The following is a 27,812-nucleotide window of genomic DNA, read 5'->3' as shown; positions in this document are numbered from 1 at the left end:
GAGATGGGGAAGCATTATCTGCCTTTTTCAGAATCTGTATTAGGAATTGTCCTTTTCTTGGAAGGGAAACCCTTTTATGATTTAACTAGTTTTTAAATTAAGATTATTTTCTTTTGATACTCTTAATGTGGACACTTGGTATACAACAGGAAGGCATTTCTAATTTCCTTTCTGTGTTCTCCTCCTTCCCCTAGCTTATCCTGGGAGAGAACCTCACAAAGCCATAATAGGTGACAATTGGAAAAAGCACTTCTGTGAGAAAGATCTTCCTCTTTGCTTAGCCTTGCCTCGGATGTGGGCTTCTGGGAACTGCGGTGGGGCTTCTTGGGAAGCCTGCACCTCACAGTAGGAATGGAAAAAGTTTTATGACTTCTGAAGCATGACAGAGAGAGTAGGGAATAGAGCTGGGAGCCATTGGAGCCTGTGAAGCCCATCTGCTTACCAGCTTTACTTTCCTGTCAGATGTTGGGTACCCGGTCTGGTTCCACCCTCCTCCCCTAAGAACGTGGGAAAAAATGAAGCCTCTGCGTGGAAAGCAGGTGATAAAGCCATCAGCAAAATCTTACACTAAGAGGTTCAGACATCCCCACCCCAGGCCTGCCCTGGGCTTCTCTGGGGCTGTGCGTAGCTTAGGGTTTGTTTCTAAGACTTGCTCACATTCGAATGTAGCCACTGCTTACTAGAAGCCGTCTGGGGCCAGCCCAGGCTTGTTCTATCTGGGTGTCTTCCCACTGCTGTACTTTTCTCTTTTTTTGGGCTTTCGGATATGAGGACCTTCAAGGTCTCTGAGCTGCTAGAGTCCTGAGAGCCTGGATCATCCTCTTCTGGGCCCAGGAAGCTGTGGTAAGCTCTTGGTTTCCTTCTTAGCAGGGCACTTCTGGGAAGCTGTCTGCATTCCTTTCTGCCCAACTCTCAGCCTCCGGGGCTCTGCGGGGCGCAGTTGCTTCAGACCTCTGTGATGCAGAATATTAAGGCAGTTCCACGGAGGCCAGTCACTGGAGATAGCCAGGAGTTTGAAGGGAGAATTGCCCTTTCTTGCCATCCTGGAAGCAGGAGCTCGCTTTTCATGGGATGTGGTATGGTACTGATTCTTCTTAAAACTTTTTCCAACTTGCTTCCCTGTCTCCTTGCCACTCTGTAAGAGAGGGAGAGAGGAGGGAGATTGGTGCTCAGTTTCCTGTGATCTTGCTGTGGCACTGGAGATGGGTGCAACAGATGCCTTTTGTGAGGAAGGAGCTTAGAGGCAGGTGAGAGAATCTGTATTCTGGTTGCTGTGTAGCTGGCTGTCTTCCCAGTCAGGGTATGTTGACGCCGAATGGTTCGCGTTGGCATCTCCTCGTCCTTAAAGGTAGGTGCCACCTTCACCTGTTAAAAAAAGAATGAACATGCTGGGCAGGAGATGAGCCTGAGAGAGAGGCTCCTGGCTCAGATACTACCCAAGGAGGGGTGTGTGTATGTGTGTGTGTGTGTGTGATGGCTGGAAGTGGAGGGCGGGGGTGAACATTTCTGATGGAAAGGGCAGTAAATCTGGAGAGGGAATGGGGGAAGCTGGCTGTGGGGAACACGGAAGCTGGGAATTTTTGCAGAGCTGGGGTTCCAGAGTAGCTGGAGGCCAGTAGTCGTGGGGAGGTGGGTTTGGACACGCTCGGTTTTGCTTGCATTGCTGAATACCTTGCGTATGATGGCCATGAATGCCTTCCTTTGGGAATAGAGCTGGTCCCACAATAGCCCTCCCCACTCTGCATCTGTATTATACCTGTGTGATTCTTGTCTGTCAGGGGTCCTGGCCTAGAGTGTTCTGGGCAGAGGCACTGGGTCTGAGAGGTGGGCTGGCCAGCCAAGCCTCACCTCCCAGTTTGCTGGCTCCTTGAGGATGAGAAGGAGCACGTTTGTAGCTGCCAGTGCCGCTGGCACAGCTCGTGCAGGTGTCTGTGCCCCGGCAGCTTACAGAACCTTTTCACGGGTGCCCTGCCTCTTTAGGTGTCTGCCTTCGGCTCGGATTGTGATCCCAGGGTCCTGGGATCGAGCCCCGCATCGGGCTCCCTGCTCCGCGGGGAGCCTGCTTCTCCCTCTCCCACTCCCCCTGCTTGTGTTCCCTCTCTCGCTGTGTCTCTCTCTGTCAAATAAATAAATAAAATCTTAAGAAAAAGAAAAAAAGACTGGAGCTAAATACCACTGTTCACATTGCCCTGATGCGTGCAGGCTCATCCTTAGAGAAGAGGTGGATTTGAACCTGTGATGATAGAGTGAGATAGAGCAGGAAGGAAAAGGGGAGAAGGTACTTCAGGAGTTGGGAAGAGTATTGACTCCATCCCTTCCCTTTCCCCTCTGGTGCCCCCCAACATTTCCTGTGAATGGTCAAGGGCAGGAGAGAAAACCAAGATCTTGCCTCTCAGCCTTTATTTAGTACTTTTTTCCCCAGTGGTAACCAGCATTGTGATGCAGATATTGTATCAAGCTTGTTTGCTGCCTGAAGGAACCTATAATCTCAGGGAGAGACAAAATTTGTTAAACAATTAGAGGATCAAAGATCTTAGCTGTGTTTGGTTACTAACTGAATATATTTATAGTTCAGGAATGAGGAAGTTGTGTCTTAAAACTATAGGAAAGCTTTCTTGGAGTAGGCAGAATCTTTTCTGGTCTTTGAAAGTTAGATTGACTTTATATAAGCAAAGGAGAGGTAGGAAGTGTTCTGGAGGTGGAGAAGAGCAAGAACATAGAATGTGGCGTGGTCAGGGTCACTGTGATGATCTGCCTTGGAAGTGGGAGGTCTGGCAGCGCAGAGCTGGGAATTTGAACCCTGGAGCTTCTTCCTTGGTGCATCGGAGATGGAAGTGAGGCAGTGGAGGTGGGATTTTGTGGAAATCAATCACTCTTGTAGAAGAAAGTAGGGTAGTTTTGGAGAGGACAGAGACTAGCAGTAAGGAGACCTACTAAAGAGTACGGGACATCAGCAACAGGCATAGAGATGAAGGGGGTAAGTCCTAGAGAATATTTAGAAGTAGAACAAGTAGGACCTAGACATGGGATGTGAAGGATGAAGTTGAGAAGGCAGAAGATGTCAGAATGTCTGCCCTATCAGAGTGGATGTTTATAAAATGCTTTACACTTTTCAAAGCACTTTTTCATTCAGTAAGTATCTCAGAATTGTGTGGGCTCTTACATCTCATCTAGTCTGGCTTCATTTTCCAGATGGAGATTAGAACCAAGAAAGGGGAAGGTGCTATTCCCAACTCACACAGCTATTTAGTGGTAGAACTGGGCCTCCAGTCTCAGCCCTCTATCCCCTAGGGGAATTTGAAGAGAAGAGTACATGGAGGAAGGATGTGGGATCAGGGAAGAGTCCTGTCTAGTTGGGTGACATTAGGTGATTACTCATCTCTGAGCAAAATGAAGCTTACTCAGAAACATTCAGACCAGATGAGTGATTTTACTAAGAGGTTGTTTGTTTGTTTGTTTTTTTTTTTTTGAGAATTACTAGACAAGGAAGATGGGTTCCTTGGGTCCTTTTAGTTCTGAGATTCTTAAGAGTGCACAAAAATGTATATGAAAAGTACTGAATTGGGTTTGCTGGGAGATGGGCTGGTTTCCAGTGTGGTACTTTTCTAAGGGAATTTTGAGAGTAATTTGACTCCACGTGATTTTCACCTTATGTGCTGACCACAGAACCTAACTACTGAGGAGGACACAACTCTGCTGTTTGTAGACTGTGGGCAGTGATAATTAGCAGCCAAGAACTCAATATTTGCAGAGTTATATTTATGGCTCTGTTTGCATTATCCACTTCCTCTCCCCCCTTCTCCTCCAACAAGACACACACACACACACACACACATTTTCCTCCATTCCCCTCTTTCTCTCTCCTTCTTTTCCTCTTTTATTTCTCCTTTACTGCTTTTCTTGTCCATCACCCCATCCTCCATCCCTGTCCTTTCCATTCTTGTCCGTCTTGTTGTGTAAACAACTTCCTGTGTTGGAGTGACTTTACCTCTTTGTTGAACTCAGACATGACTATAGCAAAGCTGTGGAATATCCTGATGCAGTGGAATCACTGTGGAATATCCTGCTTTGTCTGTATCCCTGATGTGGTGACTGCCGCCCAGTGATCAGAGCCAGAATCTGGACCTTTCCTTACCTTCACTCAGGCTTCCTTCACGTTCTTGTTTTCTGTTAAAGTAGCTCCTGATCTGGGGATGCCTGGGTGGCTCAGTTGGTTAAGTGGCTGCCTTCGGCTTGGGTCCTGATCCCAGGGTCCTGGGATGGAGCCCTGCATCCAGCTCCCTGCTCAGCGGGGATCCTGCTTCTCCCTCTCCCTCTGCCCCTCCTCCGTCCTTGTTCTCTCTCTCTCTTTCAAATAAATAAATAAAAAAAAAATCTTAAAAAAAAAATTGGCTCCTGATCCTCCTTCCTTATGTCCATTCTCATTGCCCATACATCAGGGGAGAGCAGAGAGAGAGGTCATGGTTGAAAAAAGAGAAGTAGAGATGAGGGTCACCTTTGGTGTCCTCAGAAGCATTTTGCGAACCTGCAGCTCCCAAGTAGAGTCTTCATGTTTGTTTGTCACACTCTGGCAGCTCTCTCTCGTTTTGTGGCCCTCTGTGATTGACTGCTGGCTGTGCTTCTGCCGGCTGTGTCTGGACACACCCTGAGTCTGAAAAGAAAAAACAAGAATTTAATAAGCAGTGGTTATTCTCTTGGGAGGACATAGAGTCAGGCCTCATCTTCTTGGTGAATTTTCCCCAAGTAGACTTCCTCTTCTCAGCTCCTGGAGGCCTTTTCCTTGGAAGAGGTGTGTCCCACGCACCTCAGCTGTTCTGCATTCGCATGAGTGGCTTCAGTCTTTCATCACCTTGAGGACTCTCTAATGATTGACTTCCTTTGCTTGCTCAGGTTTCAGGAGAGCCAGCATCTCTGAGGTACAGCCTCTGGAGTCCCACAGCTTAGGAGAAGGAAGCCTTCTGCTGGCATCTGCTGTGCTGGGGACAGTGGTCCTTAACCCTTTGTTTTTTGTACTCTGCCCCCTCGCCTCCCAGTCATTTAGCAGCGTTAGCCAACCAGTTACGGGGGCTTTAGGCAATCGTGTTAACCCAGGGAAAGGAACCCTGACACTGAGGAAATAATAGGCTTTCTGAAATCTTTCTTTCCTTCAAAAGGCTAAGTGGTACTCTAATATGTTCCTTGACATCCTTGGGAGTAATGCTCAGGAATTCCCCCAAATATGCTGTTCTCAGACTTCCAAACAAGCATCCTTCTATTTCTGTCCTTCAAGGATGTTAAATTGCTCTCTTCTCTCTTTCACATTCCTCTGTTTTCCCCTCATCATCTTATCTATCTTCCCTTCCTTGCAACCTGGGGCTTAATTTTTTCCCCCTATTGCATAGGTTCCTCTATATTGATCTCTAAGTGAATGAATGTTTGAAAGCACCTCTTTGTACACAAAAGGCAACTCCCTCTATTTTACATAAAAATGGGATACACCTAGTGCATGTATTGTTTTCTTTCTAGATTTATTTATTTTATTTTTATTTTCTTTTAAAAGATTTTATTTATTTATTTGACAGAGAGAGAGACAGCTAGTAGGGAACACAAGCAGGGGGAGTGGGAGAGGGAGAAGCAGATTCCTGGCTGAGCAGGGAGCCTGATGTGGGGCTAGATCCCAGGACCCTGGGATCATGACCTGAGCTGAAGGCAGACGCTTAATGACTGAGCCACCCAGGCGCCCCAAGATTTATTTATTTATTTAAGAAAGAGAGAGCACGAGTGGGGGGAGAGCCAGAGGGAGAGGAGAGAGAAGCAGACTCCCCACTGAGTGTGGAGCCTGACATAGGGCTCAGTCTCAGGACCCCGAGATCACGACCTGAGCCAAAATCAAGAGTCGGAGGCTTAACCGAGTGAGCCACCCAGGCACCCCTCCTAGTGCATGTATTGTTAAGGAGCTAATCGTTCTAGAAACTCCTAGGTTCTTATCCTTGGGGAAAAGAGAGAGAATGGTTTAAAAAAATGGCATCTTGTACTATAGGATGTTGCAGTTTATTTAGTGTGACACTCATCTGCAGACCAGGGCCTCCTTCCATGTTCCTAGGATAAGAACTGGGTTTTGAGGGACTGCTGCTCTTCTGTCTTACTGATTCTTCTTAGGTACCTAGAAGAAGCATCGTAGTTTTCCATTATGGGAGATAAGCTGGTATGTATATATCCCAGCAATGCCTGATGGAACTGAAATGCTGCATTCCTGCTGTCTAATGTTTCCGTTAGAATAGTCAAACCCGAGTCCTTGCTCACCAACAGCTATCAGATGACGACTTAGTATAGAAGGCTAAAGATCCCAAGAATTCACTCTAATAGTTAAAAATATCACTTTGTAATTCTGATCATGATGAACCATAGTTCAGGGAGATGATGTGTTAAGAATTGTTGAGATTCCTGAGCTTCTCTGTGTCCTTACTAAAGCTTGGGTGGTCAGAGCCCCAAATGGGAGGTTCCAGTGTGAATAGCAGTAAGGACAAAGGGCTGATCAGGCAGGGCTCAGCTGGCTCTTCTTCTCAGGAGCTTTCTTTACCTCATCTAGCCACCAGTCCCCTGAGATGATTCCATAGGGATAAAAGTGGTATCTTCGTGTTCTGCAGGAGGACTTGAGAGCCTCATGAACCAGATGGACATGTTAGCTTATTTCTCAGCTTAAGGGGCTCCATAGACTTGATTTCCTTTTTTTCCTTCAGTATACTTGCCTGAGATGTTATTAAGACTCCATTTACCCCTGGGTCTGCAAATACAGTGTGTTACCCTGAACGTGCTATTGTTCTAATGGGAATGGAGCAGAGTAAAGACATGGACCTCATTTGATCTGGGCTCTGTATTTTAGTCAGTGAAACTAAAAATCACATTGACTCATCAGTTGACTCATATTGAACCATTTCTTAAGTCTCCTTCACTTCTACCATCTTCATCCTGTTGTTAGTGTAGTTTTTTTTCTAAACTTGAGTAAAATAGTATCCTTTTTTTTTTTTTTTTAAATGTCATCTTGCTATATTAACCTCTGATTCCAGTTTGTGGAGCCCTTTCTTCCTGATTCTCTCTAGTATATTAATTATTCCTCCCATTTAGTTTGCCATAGGCATTTTAGATAAGCGTGTCTTCCCCTAATTATTGATAAAAACAACCGTGAGAGGATCTAGAACCGATGAGAAGTGGCCAAACTTCTAGGGAGTTCCAGAGCACTTCTTCCTAGTTGATATTGATCCATTTTGCAGCACCGTTTGGTCCCAGCTGTTCTGAGTTACCGGACCATCCAGTTGCCAGTGTATTTCTGTTTTATCCTTAAGATCAAGAGGAGTTTTTCTGAAGTCCAGAAAAATTGTGTCCCTGGCATTCTTTGATATATGTGTGTGCATATGGATGTGTTTATTTATATGCTATATAACATGTCATATACAAATATATATCATGGAAATAGGTATGCATATTATTTTTGAAACCCCAAACTATTGTTTATAGACCACTTGCTATCTATCACTGTGTGTTTCACATATATTGTCTCCTTTATTCTCTATAATAATTTTATATTAGCTTTTTTAAATGAAAGTAATAATAACATGTTTTAGTATGACTTGTACTTAATCTCTACTGGCTGGTCCTTCCTCCTGCATGTCCTTGCCACTTTTCATATTTCTTTGTTCTGGAGTTTTGCTTGTGATATTGCTTATTTAATAAACACTTACTGAGTACTTGCTATGTGTAAAGAAAGCACAGCATTATAGCCTGTTGGGAATTCAAAGCTAATAAGAAATGATCCTATTGCTCAGAAGAGCTTATATGTAATTAAAAATATGAATGGATGAACAATGGTTTGGTGGGGGAAGGAGGGAAAGCAAAAGAACTCAGAAGAGAGAGTCCTGAGTGTGAATGGAGTGCTGAAGCTAGCCCACTTACAGGTTCTGAATGGAAAACTCTAGAAGCCATAGTAGTGGTATGTTCCATGTCAGAACCTTTTCAGAAAGATGGAAGGTGTCCAGTTGACTGACTTAAATCCTATCCCAGCACTTTGTTGGAGTGTCTTCCTTCTTCACTTGTATGTGTTTTTGTAGTGTAGTGTAATTGTAGGTTTGTAATGCACAATTAGCATTGCCTGATGCTGTTAAAGTCTTCACAGTCATCACTTAAGGTTAATTTTCAAATAAGTAATACATGCATGTGTTGTAAATCCAAACGGTGCGAAAAGGTGTACTGTGAAAGCAAGTCTTCCACCTTCTTTCCTCTTCCCCTAGAGCCAGTCGTGGTCACCAGCTTGGGGACTGTATCATTTCTTTTAATGGCTGCACAATAGTCCAGTGCAGCTTCTCAGACTGCAGGTCGTCATTAGTGGGTTGGAAAATCAATTTAGTGGGGGCCGTACAAGCTTTGTTGGCTTTCTTAATGAAATAGATTAAGATAGCATCACACATGGTAAAGATAAACACCGTTTTGAGAAAACTTTTTGGTTCAGTTTTATTTATTTATTTATTTTATTTTATTTTATTTTTATTTTTTTAAAGATTTTATTTATTTTTCAACAGAGAGAGAGAGACAGCAAGAGAGGGAACACAAGCAGGGGCAGTGGGAGGGGGAGAAGCGGGCTTCCCGCTGAGCAGGGAGCCCGATGTGGGACTCCATCCCAGTACCCTGGGATCATGACCTGAGCTGAAGGCAGACGCTTAACGACTGAGCCACCCAGGCGCCTGGTTCAGTTTTATACACACACACACATGCCCTCTCATACATGTGCATATGACATTACTATATTACATACGTATTTTTTACTCTGGGTCTTGGTCAAAACATCCTTGAAATTTACCAGTCCTACTTCGGAAGTTTTTTTCTTAGGGTAACTTCCTAGAAGTGAGGATACGATACTGAGTCAAAGAATATGAGCATTTTAATTGATTTAGCCAAGTTACTTTCTAAAAGCTATGTCCCATTTACTATCTAATAATGCCACCTGTATTTTATTTAGTATAGGTTATTTTTATTTTAACAAAGACATTTTTCTATGCGTTATATATGTGATATATATTTTTTAACAAAATGGGATAATTTATTACTCTTCTCAAAGTAATATAAAATGAACACTTTCCTATTTTACTAAATATTCTTCTACAGCCACAGTTCTCATTCTGGGGGCAGTTTTTCTTGGATGTAGGGTGTGAGGAGTGACTGCTCTAGTTCTTTTCAAACTTGAGCCATTCTTACCCATTCCTGTGATTTATACTGTATATACTTAAAAAAAATATATATTTTATTTATTTTGAGGGAGAGAGAGAAAGAGAGAGGGAGTGCATGAGCCGGGGGAAGGGCAGAGGGAGAGGGAGAGAGAGATCTCGACCAGACCCCACGCTGAGTGCAGAGACTAACATGGGGCTCGATCCCATGACCTTGAGATCACAACCTGAGCCAAAATCGAGTCGAATGCTCAACCGACTGAGCCACCCAGGCACCCCTGTATATACTTTTATTTACTGATCTTTAAATTGGCTTTTTAAGAGCTTTTTATTTTTAAATAATTTTAAACTTACAGAAAAGCAGCAGAGACAATACAAGTTCCCCTAATCTTATAGAACTATGGTACAACAAGAAGTTTAGTAATAGTGTAATGTCAACTATAGACTTAATTTGGATTTCATTAGTTTTTCCTATTCCAGGATCTAATCCAGACTCTCACATTACATTTATGTGTCATGTCTTCTTAGTCTCCTCCAATCTGTGACAGTTCCACAGTCTGTCCTTGTCTTTTATGACCTTGAGACTTTTGAGGGTGTACTAGCTAGGTATTTTATAGAATGTCCCTCAAATCAGGTTTGTTTGATATTGTCTCATAATTAGATTGAGGTATGGATTTTTGGGAAGAATGCCACAGAAATAAAATGCCTTTCTCAGTGCATCATGTCAGGGTACATGATGTCAGTATGTCTTATTAATAGTAATGTTACCTTTGATCACTTGGTTAAGATAAAGTCTGCTAGGTTTCTTCATCATCAAGTTTTTGTATTTATGCCTTTGTAATTAATAAACATTTTGGGAGAGATACTTTGAGACTGTGTAGGTTCCTTATTTCTCTTTAAACTTCTACCCACTAATTTTAGCAAAACAAAACTGAAAGTGAACAAAAAACATACACAGTTGACCTTTGAACGACATGGGTTTGAACTGTGCAGGTGCATTTATACATGGATTTTTTGGATAAATACATTATAATACAATATAATTTTCCTATGATTTTCTTGATAGCATTTTCTTTTCTCTAGCTTACTTTACTGTAAGAATATGGCATATAAAACATATAACGTACAAAATATGTGTTAATGACTTTATGGTATTCGTGAGACTTCCAGTCTGCAGTAGGCTCTTAGTAGTTAAGTTTTTGGGAAGTCAAAAGTTATATGAAGGGCGCCTGGGTGGCTCAGTTGGTTAAGCGACTGCCTTCGGCTCAGGTCATGATCCTGGAGTCCCTGGATCGAGTCCCGCATCGGGCTCCCTGCTCAGCAGGGAGTCTGCTTCTCCCTCTGACCCTCCCCCCTCTCATGCTCTCTCTCTCTATCTCATTCTCTCTCTCAAATAAATAAAATCTTTAAAAAAAAAAAAAAGTTATATGAAGACTTTCAACTGCACAGGGGGCCAGCACCCCTAACTCCAACGTTGTTTGTGGGTCAACTGTACCTTCTTTAGCATTGGTCTAATCAATGAGATCAGTGAAAATGGGGTTAATAGCTGGTTATGTTTTTTTCTTATGAACATTAAGATAAATATAAAAGTATTTAACATTTTTAAAATGTTTGTCCATATACCACTTATAATAAATCATCTTCTGTACACGTCATACCTTGGGAACCCTGGACCACTCTGAGGTGCTAAGCACCAAACGGTTAAGTTTTGTGGTGATATTATTGATCCCTTATTAATTAGATTGATTAGTTGGTTAGTTTCATTAGTTCATATATTAAAAATGTATTAATTGTGCTTGGTACAGAGTCCTAAACTAGAATTCAGAGTTAAGACATAGTTCTTGCCCTAAAGAATATTATAGGCTTATAGGCTAGTAGGAGAATTAAGTTGAATAAGCCTTGTACACTAAAATACAAGGCAGTGAGCATGGCTAACAATGGAATAGTAGACTGTTTCAATGAGTTATAAGGACTATGGGTAGAGAATCCAGTCCAGGCAGGGAAAATCAGGGGAGATGGCATGGAGGAGGTGACACAGTCTGGGCCCACATCTCCCACATATTTGCCCAGATCTTATTCTGAGGAGTACTTTTTCATTCAGGCTCAAGGTATTTTTTTGGTTATATCATGGAAAAGCCATTTGAGTCCACATTCTTCTTATTCCCCCATCTCCTTTCCCCCCACTTAGTGCTCTACCTCCCCTATCATCAAGCTTTGGTCGTGACAGGTTTAAGGTCTTGATTGAGCTCAGAGTTCTAAGGCAAGTAAGCATGAGAAGCCCATTCTGGAAAGGTAAAATGGTGCTTTTAGAAGGGGTCTGGAATATTGCCTCCTCAGTCCGGTCTTTCCTGGCCCCAGGCTGTGTTTCTATGGCCCAGTGTTAAAATGCTCAGACTTAACAAGGGACAGTAGTCAGTGGTCTGTGGATTTGAGAGATTCTAGGAAGCATTGTGACAGATACTCCAAGAGATTGGATCAAGCCACTGAGTATCTTGTGCCCTGGGGATCTGAATTTTGAGTTTCATATTGAGAGTTGTGAACTGAGTAGAGGTGAACTAGGGCTGGGAGGCTGACAGACCAAAGGAGAGTGTGCTCAACCCAGCACGAAGATGTCCAAGAGCTGCTTCGTCACAGGGCAGTGGGATCCAGGATAGTTACAGGCTGAATCCCACACTCTTTTAGTTCAGAGCCTTAGTGTTGGGTGGGAGGCAGGTGGGATTAGGTCAGGAGTAAGGACCCCAGAGAATTTCCTCTCATAAAATGCCAGGACTTGAGCACAGCACGGCCCTTTCATCTGTGCAAGCAGAAGCAGAGTATGTGTAGCAGTGGCCGGCGCACTGGAGGTCCTGCTGGATATGGCTCCTGACAGAAGCAGGAGAAGGCTGGCATTGCCATCTGGACGGAGACAGCTGTTTTGTTGATTCGCAGGTGCTGTAGAGCCCATGAGGAGACTGCTTGATTGGAAGTAGGCACATTATCTTCCAGGAGAACTTAGATATTGCCAATTCCTCTGCTTTGTAAAAGCGGCTTTGTCTCAGACCGTTGGCTAAGGAGTGAGTCCCTGGCAGAGGCTCAGTTTCCTTCCAAGGCACTTCCCAGGTCATTTCCAAATTTCCGCATCCTGTGTTTGGCATCTTTCTTCTCTTTTCAGCCTTCTTTAGGCAAGAAGCCTGAATCTCCCATCTTCTCCTCCAGAAGAGGCTGCCTTTTATGGGGCTGGTCTTCTGTCTGGTCCCAGGCAGAGGACTCCCAAAGCCCCAGGCCAGGGGCTCTGCTGAAAGTCTTGGAGGAGACTCTGGAGCCTCTGAAACAGGAAGTCTTCCTGAAATCAGTGGGACTAGGTGATTGGGACAGAACATTCAAGTTGTAAGGACCCTTAGAGAACAGCTAGTTCCAACAGCCCAGCAGCCCAGCAGCCCTCTTGTTACGTGCAGGGAAAAGCAGAGGCCCTGAGGGGGGCAGGGACTTGCTCAAGATCTCACCACCCTGGCAACCAGGACCTGGGCTCCAGTCGACCAAATCCTTCTCTACTCCTGCATTTCCTAAAGGGCTCTTGTGTAAACCTGCCTGCTCACACGGCAGCCAGAGCCCAGTGCAGAACCAGGCAGGACACATTCCGGATTCCCCCACTACTTGGGCAGAACTAGATGCCCCCTGTGCAGAGGTGGCTGGACTCCACAGTCTGGTGGCAACTGGGAGCTCAGTTCCCAGAGGCGGCTGAAGTTACACTGCATCTCTTAGGCCTTCTGGGATCCAACAGGTAATATCAAAACAACAGCTTACTTTTCTTGAATTCCTTTGATCCCAAAGTAAGGAGTGACTTTAAAAGATTTACTCTGCTCCTGTGTTTTTAGGTTTCTGTATAAGTCTTTGCACTCAGATTCACTCATCTTATGGAGGGTACAGCTTCTGTTTTTGCTTTTAAAAGTCTTTTTCAAAGATTGATTTATCCCACACACATTAATAGATTGCCCACTGTGAATGAAATAATAAAGTTAGTAGACCTTATGGGGCTCATGACCTTACGAATATGAGTGACAGTGATAAAGTGCTATGAATACCATGATAAAGCCATCTTCAAACTGCTGTGGGATTGCAGAGCAGACAGATTCTGATAAGAGATCAAGAAATATTTCACAGGGGAGGTGATCACTGAGTTGGGCCTTGTAAGATTTTGCTTGTTGGGGAGGAGGAGGTCCTCCGATAAAGGTAACAGCATGAGCAGTGGGGAGGGAGTGGTGGGAGAGTCAGGGCGCAGTTAAATTATAAAACATAAGATGACTTTTTATTTTATTTATTTATTTATTTAAAGATTTTATTTATTTATTTGAGACAGAGAGAATGAGAGAGACAGGGAGCACATGAGAGGGGGGAGGGTCAGAGGCAGAAGCAGACCCCCCGCTGAGCAGGGAGCCCCGATGCGGGACTCGATCCCGGGACTCCAGGATCATGACCTGAGCCGAAGGCAGTTGCTTAACCAACTGAGCCACCCAGGCGCCCATAAGATGACTTTTTAAAGGAAAAATGTATTTTTCATAAGCACAGTGACCTGCACAATGGAGGTAAGAGAAAAATGTTACTGTCCCTGAATGGAGCTGACCTGAGAGATCCTTCTCATCTGTGGGAGTTGGGCCATTCCTGCACCCCGCTCGGTTTGGCAGTGACGCTGGTGGAGGAGTGCCTGTAGTGGGTAAATGGGAGAGGCCACAAAACCCTGGAGCGCATCCCTAGAAGAGTGACCTTATGAGGAAATTTCTGGGAAATAAACCACAGGGAGACTTTACAGGAATTTTTGGTCGAGCCCACAGGCAAGGCACATGAGGAGAGGAGATGTAATTATAGTTTGTAAGTCTATGAAAAGAAACAATGAGTGGCATGAGATAGCTGTTCTAAGTTTCTTCTTCCTGCAGGACAAGACAAAATGGGTTCTTTGCACTCATTCAGCAGAAACTTCTGAGTGCCAGCTGGGAGCTGGACCCTATCCTAGATGCAGGGAGTATGGTGGCAAAACAGTCAAGGTTCCTGCCCCAAGGAGCTCATCAGGGAAAATTGGCCTTAAGAAAAGGGAAATGTATTTTGGTTGGAGATTATGGCGAGTGCTATGAAGGATAAATCCTCATTTCGATTGGAGGATCATGGAGGACTTCTCTGAGGAGGTGAGAGGCAAGTTGAGGCAAGGTAAGAGCCAATTAGGCAGACTGGGGGCGGGGGTGGGGGTGGGGGTGTCCCAGGCCAAGGGGAATAGCTTGGGAAAAATCTGGCCCTTTGGGGGGAATTAAAAGAAGGCCTGTGTGGCTAGCACACAGAGGTGGAGGGCAGGAAGTGCGCTGAGAGGAGGCTGGACAAGGATCAAGCAGGGCCTTCTAGGTCCTGGTAAGAATTCAGATTGTATCTCAAGTGCAGTGGGAAGCCATTGAAGTGCATCAAGCAGGAAATGACAGGATCGGATGTCCATCAGACAGCTGCATGGAGAATGGAGCTGGGGGGATAAGAGTGGAAGCTGGGGCAATCCAGGAGGATTTTCAGTAATCAAGGGAAGGGACTGAGGTGGCAGTGGAGGGCGGAAAAATGGATAGACACATTTTGGAAATAGAATTATTTGGAATTGGCAAATGGATTGGATATGGGGAGAGAGAGGCAGGAAGACGCAAGGGTGTCTCCCAGATTTCTGGCACAAGATTGTATGCGTGCCTTTCAACAGATCCTAGACCCCATAAAGCCCTGTCATTTGGGAGAGGTCAAGTAGGGTTGATCTGAATCCAGCCTTGCCTAGGCAGCGGAGGTATGCAGCTGTCCTCTTGCCCTGCCTAGTTCAAAGAGCTTATACCTGCAGCAGCACCCAAGCAGGGGTTCTGGTTCTTCTATCATGGGGCCCTTACTGTCTCCCTTCCCCCTGAGGACAAGGCTCTAAAGAATCTCTGTGAACTCTAGGGTGCCACTAGGGGGAGCATGGCCTGCATTTTGTGCCCAGTCTGGAGGGCTTTTTGAAGTCTGGATTACTTTAGAGACTAGACTTGTAGCCGCTTCAGTACTCAGCCCCGGCCCCGGCCCCTGGCCCCTCATAGTGCTTTGAAGAATGCCTGCCATATGGGAGGTGCTCAGTAAATGTTAGTTGGTGCTAATATTGTAACTGTGAGTATTATCTTGTGGAAGTGAATGGGCATCATCTCTTCTTTTTCAGTATGGCTACTGGGAAGTGGAATGTGCATTTTCAGAGTGAGGAGGAGAACAGAGGGATGCCTGTGGGGAATGGGAAGAGGGAGAAGTTTTGGGACCTGATGGTGTTGCACTTGCCATTTCATCCTGTCTTCCTTTGCAGACGTGGGACACTAGGGCCTTTGAGGGATTCCTGAGGTGGTGTTTGGCTCAGGTTGGGCATCTGTAGTGGGAGATTGGTCCCTGCCCCCTTTGAAGCTCTGATGGCTTCACTACAGCAATAGGGCCCACCACCACTTAGGGTTTATACCGTCCCGTTATTTCCTGTTGCATTTTCTTGATGCTTTTCCTACTTTGGCTCCTGACATGTAGTTACCTTTTTTTTTTTTTTTTTTTAATATTTACCTTTTAAGCTTAAGTCAATTAAAATCTTGTTTTGAGAATTTTGTGATATATCAGAGGTTAATAAAAACACAAGGATTCTGCAAGGAATTGCTGCATTAAAGATTCCATCAGGACCTCTCTGGCACTGTTTTAGGAAGCAGCGTTGAAAAATGTCTTCCTTGAGCCCCAGTGTCCTCCTCTGGGAGAGATACCAACTGCCCTGGCTTTTTGTTTGTTTGTACATGGTAAAAAACAACTGAGATGAATGAAGTTCTTAGCTCAGTGCCCAATTTAAGGAGAATGCTTTCCCACACATCATCTCTTTTTATGCCCATCCCAGCCTGTCAGTTGCCCATGGGGTAGGTTTCACAGGTGGAAACTGGGAGGTTAGTTAGTGGTAGAGCCAGACACTTCCAGGGTCTTCTGACCCCTGCTCCATGGTTGCTTCTACAGCTACTCTGCTTAATACACACAGGAGAGCTGAAAGGCTGTATCTAGGTCTGTTATTTTCTGCTTCTGTGAGCTGGGGCAAGTCATTTGACCTCTCTTTGAGATTTTCTTTGATCTGTTAAATTAGTATGATAATACCAGTCCTAACTTTTAGGTCAGTTGTGTTGAACAGATAAGCCAAGATTTATGAGGGTACTTGGGAAAAGTGTAAGGTAATTTATAGCTTTGGGGCAGGACTTTTCGCTCTAATCTGTGCACATTACCTTCCACGTCTCATAGATGCTATCATAGAGTCTTCAGGCCAACTGGATGGTAGTCAGGTCTCACACACGATGACTGAAAGATTTCTCTACCTTCCCCTGGGAACTCAGCTTTGTATCTCAATACTGGCTATCAAAAAAGTTGTTAGTGTGGTGCCCGGGTGGCTCAGTCGTTAAGCGTCTGCCTTCAGCTCAGGTCATGATCCCGGGGTCCAGGGATTGAGCCCCGCATCGGGCTCCCTGCTCCACGGGGAGCCTGCTTCTCCCTCTCCCACTTCCCTGCGTGTGTTCCCTCTCTCGCTGTGTCTCTCTGTCAAATAAGTAAAATCTTTTTTTTTTTTTTAAAGATTTTATTTATTTATTTGAGAGAGAGAATGAGAGAGAGAGAGAGCATGAGAGGGGGGAGGGTCAGAGGGAGAAGCAGACTCCCCGCCGAGCAGGGAGCCCGATGTGGGACTCGATCCAGGGACTCCAGGATCATGACCTGAGCCGAAGGCAGTCGCTTAACCAACTGAGCCACCCAGGCGCCCCCAAATAAGTAAAATCTTAAAAAAAAAAGTTGTTAGTTCTTAGGATCAGATGGTAGTGTACTTTAGTGGAAAGTGCCCTGGACTGGAAGACAGTGGCCTAATCTCCTAGTTCTTCAACTGCCTAACTCACGAGCTGTGTAACTGTGGACTAAACATTGGGTCTCTCTGAGCCTTGGTTTTCCAATCTATAAAATGGTAATAATATTGTCCAGTGAATTTCAAATGGTTTGAGGATCAGACAGAATAGTGCATATAAAAGAAGGTCACAAAGCAGAAATGTACATGGGGGGTTGAATTGAGAGGGCCTGCCGTGTCCCAGGCACCGTGCTAGCTCTTGAACAGGAGTGGCAGTATTCCTGGCTGTCGCAGCAGCTCACAGACAGCCGGGGCGTTAGCTGCAGGCCCTGAGCAGGGCAGAGCGATGAGGCTGTGTTTGTGTCATGTCTGTTGCTTGGGCTGTGACTCTGGACTTGCCCAGGACTCTTACTGGTCCTGACCTAGTGTCTTTCCTCTCCATTGCAGGAAGATGAGAGACTGCTTGGGCACCAGCAATAGTACCATGAGTCCCTGCACTGGTTAAAGCGATCACCACAACCTGGGCAGGCAGCAAGGTAAGCAGAGAGGCCAGTCCAGGCGAGCTCCTGGGATGTGAATGCATTTCCGCCTCAAGTGCTGCCCGGAAAATCCCAAGTGCACAAACAAGTCAAGGCAATGCGTCTGGGTCCTCCTACCCGCACTCTGGGACCCAGAGGAAAGGCTTGCTTCCCCTCCCAAGTGCTCCAGCTAGCTCCCTCCTCTCTGGCCAGGATTCCTCCAAATTAAAAAAAAATGAGACACTGGAGGGGAGGAAAACAAGTCCACTCACTGTCTTTCCCTTCTCCCATCTGAGCTGTTGAAGCAAGTTCCCAGGAGCTGCCCAGAGCCCTTGTTTGACTGGAAGGGAGGTAGGAGGAGTGGAATGTGTGCAGAACCCGAGCTGATCAAAAGACAGTGCTGTTTTGTGGAAGCCTCCCAGAACTGAGAGCGGGAGAGAAGGGGGGTGGAGGGGGAGAGGAGAGAGGAGACAGAGGGAGAGAGAGAGAGAGAGCGAGTGAGAGAGAGCGAGCAAGCGCGAGCACAGGAGCATGCTGGCTGGCGAGAACAGGGTCTCCATGACAACTGGCCTGGCCAGCTAGAAGTGCTCTGCTCATTTGGCTGGAAGGAACTCCACGAAAGGTCAGAGGAAGGAGCTGTGGGAAGCTCGCAGCAGGTATCGGAGCTTAAGCGAGTGGATTTTGGGGCCCTGGGCTCCCTTACAGACTGTGGTGTGAGCCAAACTCTGCCGAGAATGGAGTGGGCAGGAAAGCACCGGGACTTTCAGGTAAGGTCAGCTCCGGCTTGGATTGTTTTTTCTCCTTTCCTGGCCATAGTCTTGGGCTGTTTTCTGGGAGGCAGGCAAATGTCTGTACTCTCTGCTTGGGGTTTGGGGCTCAGGAATGATGTCATGCTTCAACAGTTGGATTCTATTAGCTTAAGAAGGAGGGAAACAGCCAATTTTCTTGACTTTGCAAATCTAGCTGATCTCACTCTTGCTGAACCTGAGGTGTTTAGACTTTCTGTAGAAATCATCATCTTTTATTTAGCACAAAGGCTTAGGATATGTTACAGAAAGAGTGTTTTATATAGAAAAAGCAAGTTATCATCACTCCAGTATTGTGTTTGAGGTTCCTACACGGAAACTCCAGTGTCTTTTGAGTGGCGTGGTTTGTTCTAGTGAACACTGTCTGTTTTGTCTCTTGGTGCTGCTATGTCTGACCTGTAACGAAAAAAAAAAAAAGCCAGTTAACTCAGCTAGGGGCCTGTGGTGAGTTCCCAGTCTCTGGAGCAGTTCTTAGGACAGAGGGACCGTCTTAGGGATATCTGAGCTGGGAATCACACTCTCGGTCTCTCTCCCAGGTAACTTGGAAAGAAGCATGTTGTTCTCCTGCGTTAATAAAGCCCATCACAGGCTTTCCTAAAAAGTATATGGGGTGGAGGCTGGCAGGTGTGTGTGTATTTTGGGTTGGGGGGCCTGTGAAGAGGTTTCCTATACAGGTATCTCCAAGTGAGCTCTCAGTGGTGGCCGCTAAGAGCTAGCTTGCTCGTGGAGACACGAGGTATTGTGGTTGTGCCAGATGGATACTTTGGGTTAATATTTTAACCCAGTCTCAGGGCATGCACTGTCCATGCTGTGCACTCCTCTTCTGTTTGTCGTATGCTTTGGTAAAACTTGTTCTGACCTAGAGGACTGGTGTGTGGTGAGCTCAGTGTGGCCTAGCAGAAGAAACCCTTCCAGAAAGGCACTTTATAGGTGATGGGGGTAGCTAGGTTGTTAGTAATCTGATTTGGAAGATTCATGCAGCAGACACTCCCTGCAGTGGGGACCCATCAGGAGATGTGCTTCCGCTTCAGGCATGTTGTATCTCAAACTTACTCCTGGGCCTCAAGGAACATTGTGGATGCCTTTGGTTTCTCTGTGGGATGAGGGAACAGCTGCTGTCCTGGCTCTTTGGTTTTTCTTCTTGAACTTTCTGAACAGAATGTCTTTTGTATTCTGGCAGACAATGAGGGGGCCTTCTGATTAACTTCGGGTCAGCTTGCCAATAAAAGCACTGACCATGTCCCCAATTTGGGCTCCGTGAATGTGTACACGTATGCACCAGTATTGTGGCCTAAGGGTCCACAAGGGTGAACTCCGTGGCCCTGCACCTCAGATGGGCCACTGTTAAAGTGATGCCTCCTTTTAGTACACTCCAGTGATCCTCTGCTTGGTAGAAACCTCTGTTTTGTTGGGGGGATATGGCATTGCACTATTGGTTGGGATTAAATTTGGGGGATGTGAGGAAGAGGCAGTGCAAATCCAGAATCTCAGTTCTCCTCTGCTCAAGTGGCTGTGGTTGGGGCTCACCTCCCCCCAGCCCCGATATGTGAAGAGGGCTAGCGATGATCATTCTTTTGGTAAATCAGAATGAACACCGGATTTGGGGTTAGTAGACTTGAGTCCATGGTCAGATTCTGCTACTTGCCATCAAGGTGGCTATCGGCAAGACCATTAACCTCTGTGACCTTCGGAGTTATTAGCTGTGAGATGGAAGATAATGATATAACTACTTCAACAGGTCTTTTGGGAAGAACAAAAATGAGATCATTTTCATGAAAGTAATTCTAAGTAAGAAGTCCTCTATAATGTAAGATGTTGAAGGATGACCCCACTCTATTCTGTATAGTCATTTTGCCCCTCTGTTCTGGTTTCCCAGTTTATAAAGTGCCCTTTTCTTTTGTGCATTTACAAATAAAAATGAGGAAAACCTTTAAAAAGTCCTTTAAGATATTAAAGGAAACAAATAGTGCTTTCTTTGGGTTGGGAAATAGAGTGATGTTCACTGTAGGCTTTGAGCCTCATAAATGATCCTTCAGAGATGAAACTTTCTTTCCCTTAGGTCACCTGATTCATGTGTTTAGTACAGAAGAGAGGGATTCCAGCAGACCCTTTGCTTTTCCAGTGTCCCACAGCTAGCTACCTGGCAGTTATGGTGTCATAAATTTCAGTAGCTGGAAGAGAGGCTTCTGGTTGTCAGGTTTGGTTCCCTCATTCTGCTGGGCTCTGCTGGGGAAACTGTTTTGAGTGGGCAGAGAGGCCTTTCTCCTGTTCTGGGTTTGAAAGGCAGCGTCTAACTGGCAGGAAGAGTTAGCGCTCTGAAAGGCTCCTTGGGGGCTGGGCAGCTTTCAGGAACCTGTGTGACTACAGCTTAGAGGGAAACAAGAAAGAAAGAAAGAAATGAGGAAGTGGGAATTTCAAGGGCAGAGATTCTTGATATGCAGTGGGACTGTGCCAAGGAACAGAATAGCAGGGGTGGGGAGACTCCAGGCAAGGACACCCGGATCTGATCTCAGGGAGTGTGTACGGCTCATGGCATGCTTGGTGGGAACACAGGGAGGGACCTGGCACCCCACCTGCAGCCCCAGCTTCTGTCGTAGGACAGGGAAGCTGCCTACCATGCCCTGGGCTCTGGGAGGAAACCCCTGGGAAGACCCTAAAGAGGCAGATTTGTTGTTGAACAACAGAGCCACCTTCCCAGGCGAATCACAGCCCAGCAAGCCTCTAAGGCCTGATGGCAACTTTGTCCATAGCTTAGGTTGGGGCTGCAGCTGTTCCCCACTCCTCCTCAGTCCAGCTTCCCAGAGCTGAGTCACACGTTGGATGGATCCCTCTGTGTTCTTTAAGGATTAAAAAGTAACATTCCTGTTCTCACTCCCTCTCTCCCCCTTCCTCTACACCCCTTCCTGCACACTCTCCCACTGGGCTCCCTCTCTCTAAAATTAGAATAATCAGTTATCCAAGGAAGTTGAAACTTTGAAATGCCTTGGAGGACAGGCCTAGGGCATCCTGAATTCCGCTGTCTCTGCCCTATCCCTGGAATGGAGGGCTTGGGTATAAAGTTTGCAGGGGCACCCCAGACTCCAGGTATCATGGCCACACTGCTGGCCCAGGAGTAAGAGAGGCTGTGCTCCATTTCCTACCTAATCTGATTCTAAGAACTACTTTGGGGGGCACCACTGGGCACCTGAGGGTGGTGGGAGGGTCTGAGTCAGGGACTGCCAGAGCACCTCTCTGCAGGCAGGCAGCGGGGGGGGAGAGACTGAAGAGCATGTCTTCCTGTTGTTTCTCTTGTCTCCTATGTGTCACTGTCCTGGAGTCTCCTGATTTCTAGTGTTGGGCCCAAGAGAGTTTGCTGAGGCAGCCAAGCACAGGGAATGCGTATCTGAGCCTGGAGGAGTACAGGCATCAGCCCTGCAGAGTGTTGGCTTGGCCTCCCTTCTGGTCCTCTACGTTAGCTTGGGAGAAGAGGGTGTTTAGGGTGGACAGGGGGAGGGGAAGGGGAAATCTGCCTGCAGATAATTGAGTTCTTTGAGTTAGAAGAACCATGGAAAGTGGAGAAGGGGCCAGGAGGGCATGAAAGAGGAAAAAAAAATTACCGTCTGGCATAGTCTGCAGAGATTTCTCTATAAAGCCTGAGGGAGAACTTGCATTAGTGAGCGCCTTCTCCTGGGGGTGGGGAGGGAGAGTCTGAGCATCTATTTTTTTCTGGGGAGGAGGCACTGTGTGCATCTATCTCAGTAGGTGGGTGTGGTGAAATACTGGGTGCATCTGTCTTAGGGAACATGCCACGGAGTATTGCCTGATAGAAAACCCCCCTGTAAGACCTAGAAAACTCTCCTATGTGTATGTGTGTTGAGGGGAGAGGAGGATGTTAAATGAGCCTAGACTACCTTATTGTAGGATTTCTCCAAAGATCCCTTCTCTTATTATTTTTGGCTCTAATATACTGTCAAAATTATCAGTATTCTTCTCATCTAAAAACTGCCTGTGTGTTAGATTGTACTGTCTCTATAAAGGGTGAATTATATGCAATTAGAGTATGATACCTTAACCAAAGCTGACCCGTTTCTAAGGGTTTGTCATGAAACTGCCCATTTCTCAAAGATGCAGACTCTTCTTGTGCGTGACTTGTCACTGAAGGGCTTTGTAGGTGAGCTGGAGGTGGACTAATAGGAAGCAGTACATCAAATGAAGGACTGTTTGATCCTTGGGAAAATGAGATGAACAGGGGGTTATGGGAGCCGAGGAGGAAACAGGAGAGAAGCTCTGGGCAAGGGGACTGGGGCAGGGGAGGAAGGTAGTTCTGAGGAACAGCATGGGAGATAGAAGGCAGTAGCTGGGCTGCTCTAGGAGGCCTTCACAATTTAGCAGAAGGTTGGCCTGCCCCCAGGGGACCCAAGGGGACCGTGTTGTGTAGGTCCTAATAACAGGGAGGCTGGCATTGTGGTTGACACCCTGTTCATTTGCTCCTGGGCTTGGAGGCATCTCTGGCGCCAATGTGCCCTCTTGGTCTGTCCACCCATTTCGTCAGTGAATATGGAGGGTCTGGGCCAAGAGCTGGGGAGGGTCTAAATAGTATCAAGTGTGAACTTGATGTTGTCACTAGGTATTGTATCGTAGTTATTTCCTCCCCAAAGTGAGCCTGTCTCTGTGATTAAGAGAGAAGAAACATAGGCCAGCTGAAGTTAGGGTTTTGCAGGTAGGGTTAATGACCATCTCATGCTTCAGGCTGGGAAGAAGGCGGAACGTCCAATTTTTAGACTCTGATATAAAGCACTGTTTGAATGATGGAAGAGAGCCAACTAAAAAGGACTAGAGATAGGAGGGAGAGGGTTCTGGTCTCTGTCGAAGCTTCTCTGAGAGTGTCAACATCAGGTGTGGGGGATAGGAAAAAAGAAAGAGGAAAATTGGAAAGAAAACTATATAGTCAGCTAGTTTTCAGAACTCTTCAGCCTTGTTCGAGGAAGTGAATTTTGGTGTGCTCACTTGTATCTTGGAACACAGGCTCCCTTATGCAGTTCTGACAACCGAGTTTTATAGATTGCTTTCAAATGAATCAACCTGTGTTTGTTCAGCTATCAGTGACTCTTGATCCTCAGTGCGTGTGTGGTGGAACGAACCATTTGCACTTACGGTGAGCATCTCAATGCCGTGAGGTGCAGTGGTGAAGAGCTGGCGCTTGTGGGTCTCACATGCCTAGGTTTAGAATCTGGCATTACAGTTACTAGCTGTGTGACCTTGGGCAAGTTGTTTAATCTCCCTGAGCCTCTGTTTTCTGTGAGGTATCTGTAAAATGGATATAATAACAGTACTTAGCTTGTGAGAGTTGTGCTGAGGATTGAATGAAATGATACATGGAAAGCTCTCAGCCCAGCCTGGCACCTAGCAAATGTGCAATGCTTTCCTTTAGTATCATCATCAACTTAAAGCAGCATTTTGAAGAGTAAGGCTGGCATCTCTTAATCAGGTTGGGATTACAACACAGGAAAGTCAAATCGGATTCTATTTATTTAAGATTTTATTTATTTATTTGAGAGAGAGAGAGAGCATGAGTTGGGGGGGGCGGCAGGGAGAGGGAGAAGCAGACTCCTCGCTGAGCAGGGAGCCCTATGCGGGGCTCGATCCCAGGACCCTGGGATCATGACCTGAGCTGAAGGCAGACACTTAACCAACTGAGCCACCCAGGTGCCCCCCCCGTTAAATTAATTTTTAAAAATCAATGGAAAAAGGACTTAGTGTCTTAGTGTCTGCATCTGGTAATTGGGAGTAATGTTACCTCAAAGGTTTGTCGCAAGGGTTAAATGAATTTATATAAAGCACTTCGCTTAGTTGCTGGCACAGATATGCTCTTGGTAACTGTTGCTGCGATTGTTGTTCGAGATCTCTCCCTCCTGTGAGTTCCTCTGCCTCCATACAGCAATATAAAGAGCCCTGGTCATGTAGTCAGCAGATCTGAGTGTTAGTCCTGGCTCTATCAGTGACTTGACCGATGACCTTGGGGAAGTAACCTTGGCTTCTCTAGACTTCGGTTTCCTCTTCTAGAAAGTGGAAGGTTTAGATTGAGTGTTTTCATTGACATTCTGACTTGATTCTTAAGTGCATGTATCTTATCTTTCCAACAGATTCCCTGAAGTTCTATAAAATTAAGTATAATATTTTATACATTTTATCTCCCCAAAGTGGCCAACATATATAGTTTATGCTTTAACAACATTTCAGTAGCTTTTTAAAAAAATCCCATCAGCTGGACTCTAGGAAGCGTTTGACTTGGTTCTTGTAACTTGGAGCTTGGGATCTTGTTCTCAGATGCACGGGGCTTGGTTGTAACAGCTTGCGAAGAGTCTCCAGCCTTTGGCCAGTCAGAAAGTCTACCAGGTTAGTAAGAAAGGAGGTGGGTTTCACTCAGTGCCGATGGGAAAATTTTGGTCGACAGATGTTGAGGGTACTTATTTGTCGTGCTGTATAGACTCAGATCAGCCCTGTGAATAAATACTGCCGTCACTGTTTCCTTCTCTCTGTGGAGAAAAATGGCAGTGTTTCCTGGCTGACCCTCTCTCTCCCTTAGAGTTTGAAGTGAGTCAGTGGTGCTCAACGACAAATTCGTGTGTTAGGAGAAGAGCCGTCTAACGAAAGAGTGATGCTTAGAGCCTGGGCTCTGGGGTCAGACAGTTGGGGTTCATATTCTGGCTCTGCTGCTTACTCCCTTTGAGGTCTTGGGTAAATTGTGTAGCCTGTCCATGCCCCAGTTCCTTTGCTGTGAAACTGTGAGTACTATTCCATAGTGTTGTGGTAAGGCCTAAGTATCACGTGCTTAGGATAGTACCTCGTATCTGATGTTGAATGAAATGTGAGCAATGCCTGTTATATTTCTTATTCCCTTGTAAGCCAAGCAGAGTGTGTTTCCAAGTGGCTGGTCTGTCTGGTTTGTTCTTCTGAGAAATTGGGGCAATACCCCCTTCCTTCCTGTCTTGGGCAGACATCGAGTATCAGCAGAGCAGTAATAAGTGTCCTGTAAACAGTACATAGATCGTAGCTCTTGTACTTTGCTTTTGCAAAGACATGTATAAACCAGAAAGGGAATCTGAGCTAAAAGAGCATGTAGGTTGAAAGGACCGTCTCTGATGAGTAACTTACATTATATGGCACTGGAGTTAGGGACATGGCAGAACCCTGGGTAAAAGAACAAGATAGGAAGTGGGCTGAGGGAGAGTGTAAACTCAGAGACGGAGCTAGGTAATGAAGAGTGGTATTTCTGGGCAAGTGATAGTGGCTACGACAGTAAGCCCTATGGAGAAGCTCCTGGCACATTATCTTCCCAAGAGGGACATTGACTTCCCAGCCCCAGGTGAGACTTGCCCCCACAGTGATCACTCAGATCAATCTCAGAGGAGTGGTGGATTGAGATGAGGTGGTTCTAATCTGTTCCTAACTAGAATGAGTAGCATGAGTAGCTGGTGTATTTTATCTACAAGTGTAATTATAAAGAGATTTCCTTTTCCAATTGCAAGAAACAGGAACTTTTGCTGCCAAACTTAGCAGCATGTTTTAAGTCCCTCAAATCTCCTCTGAGTGCTACCAAAGCTCTGAGCTTTGTTGTTATCTCTTGTTGAAATATATCCTGGAAAGGTCATATCAACAGTGCCAATTTATGGGCCTACTGAACCCAGGCAGGCCTAGGGCAGAATGGGGAGTTCCTGGGAGTAGGTGCTTCACAGATTTTCCCTTTGAGTCAGGCTGTTTATAATTTAAGGTTCCTTTTGCTTCAGAAGACCACACTCTGCAGATTAGGCTCAAACATTTTATTTCTTCTGCAGTTTTACTTCTGTAGGAGGGAGCTCTGACCCTACAGTAGCTCCCTGTACTGTGGGGAGAAGCTCAGCCTTGATGGTCCTTATGGCTGCCAAAACCATGCCCGGCACTCCTTATTGGAGGTCGGTTTTCTTGGCACAAAGTTGTAACAGAATCCTTCACCCCATTTAGTTGATTAGCAGTTTTTGACCTACTGTGTGTTCTGAAGGAGCGACTAAAAGAGGCAAAGACCACATGGTATAGAAGCCGCACTTAGGTATTTACACTCATTCGTAAAGATCTGAGGAAAAGAAGATCAGACCCATGTGGGCATGTACAGTACTCTGTCTCTTGGCAAAGTGGATGCAAATAGGGAAAGGAAACTAAAGAACCTAACCGACCCCAGCAACTGTAAATAAGTGTGGTGCTTGAGTATGTGAGAAAATACCTGGGACAGCTGAGATGAACTTGGCAATGGCAGTGACCTTGGTTGGCAGTCTGTGACTTGACTAACTCAGCCGCTGTGTTTAGAGAATTGAGGCTTTGGAATCTAGGAAGGAAAGAGAGCACTGAAATTTTTTATTTTCTTTGCCTCCCTCTAACCCCCTGATTCACTTACCCGTCTGGGTTCAGACGCCCATGGAAAGACTGCCAGCTAAATTGCTGTTTTTGAAGTGGTGTGGGCAGCACTGTCCTTTCCGGGTCTCCGTGTCTCTGGGTTGGAGCCCTCACTGCTGCCCAGGAGTGAGTTACTGCTCATTTGTGCTGGGAGAGCTGGCTGGGAGGAGTCTGGTGGTAAGAAGGGCAGCAGGTTGAACTCTGAGGAAATGCCCGAAGGGAAGTGGCAGGGATCAGGTTAAAAAGAAAACAGTGAGGAACAACTGGGGATGTTTGTCTTATTTAAAGCTCATCAAATAGAAATAGAAAAGCTTTTTAAAAAAGATTTTATTTATTTATTTGAGCGAGAGAGCAAGTGACTGAAAGAGAGAGAGAGAGCGCACAAGCAGGGAGAGGGCAGAGGCAGAGGGAGAAGCAGGCTGATGCAGGGCTCAATCCCAGGACCCCGGGATCATGACCTGAGCCAAAGGCAGACGCTTAACCAACTGAGCCACCCAGGCGACCCCCAGGTGGATTTCAAAAGCCATGCTATCCAGGCTTCTTTTTGCCAGAAGAATACCCAAGGTCAGATGTCTACATAGCTTGCTCAAATAAGTTGAGCCCTGGGAAATTGTAGAAACTAAAGGAGGATACCATAGAGTTATGTGTATTTACCACAATAAGAAAAAGTCAGTGGGGTTGGGGGTGGGAGCAAGCCATGGAGACTGTAACATCTGTGACATCATCCCAGCCCCTGAGAGCAGTTAATGTTTTGTCACCAGGGGAGTTGGATGACTGTTCGTGTTCCCCAAGAGTTTATTTCTCCTCAGCCTTAAAAATTTAAGTAATTAATCGAAGTATAGTTAACATAGAGTATTATATTAGTTTCAGGTGTACAACATAGTGATTCGACAACTCTGTACATTGCTCAGTGCTCCCCATGACGTTAGTCACCATCTGTTACCATACAACATTATTATAATATTAGTGATTATATTCCCTATGCTGTACTTTTTATCTCTGTGATGTATATATTTTGTAACTGGAAATTTGT

At 45.7% G+C, this 27,812-nt stretch overlaps 1 protein-coding gene across 10 annotated transcripts in view; it reads left to right on the top strand.

Annotated features, from left to right (window-relative positions):
- Positions 1-27,812, top strand: part of DENND2B (DENN domain containing 2B) — a 150,054-nt gene that overhangs the window by 29,548 nt on the left and 92,694 nt on the right. For 3 of the 10 annotated variants that reach the window (XM_045894188.3, XM_054512067.2, XM_064577077.1), the window contains one exon: positions 17,497-17,585. The exons of 4 other annotated variants lie outside the window; for them this stretch is intronic. The gene's annotated coding sequence lies outside the window, so the exon portion shown is untranslated. Of the gene's footprint in view, positions 1-17,496; positions 17,586-17,724; positions 18,335-27,812 lie in introns of those variants that run through there. 3 more of the 10 variants (XM_064577075.1, XM_045894192.3, XM_045894186.3) reach the window with 3 other exon arrangements.

Source organism: Mirounga angustirostris, unplaced genomic scaffold, assembly GCF_029215605.1.
Source record: "Mirounga angustirostris isolate CCGP_5_RB_7025 unplaced genomic scaffold, mMirAng1.0.hap1 SCAF_13, whole genome shotgun sequence".
Classification (NCBI taxonomy): Eukaryota; Metazoa; Chordata; class Mammalia; order Carnivora; family Phocidae; genus Mirounga; species Mirounga angustirostris.
Note: the sequence above shows the minus strand (reverse complement) of the source record. Positions and strands in the feature narration are given on the sequence as shown.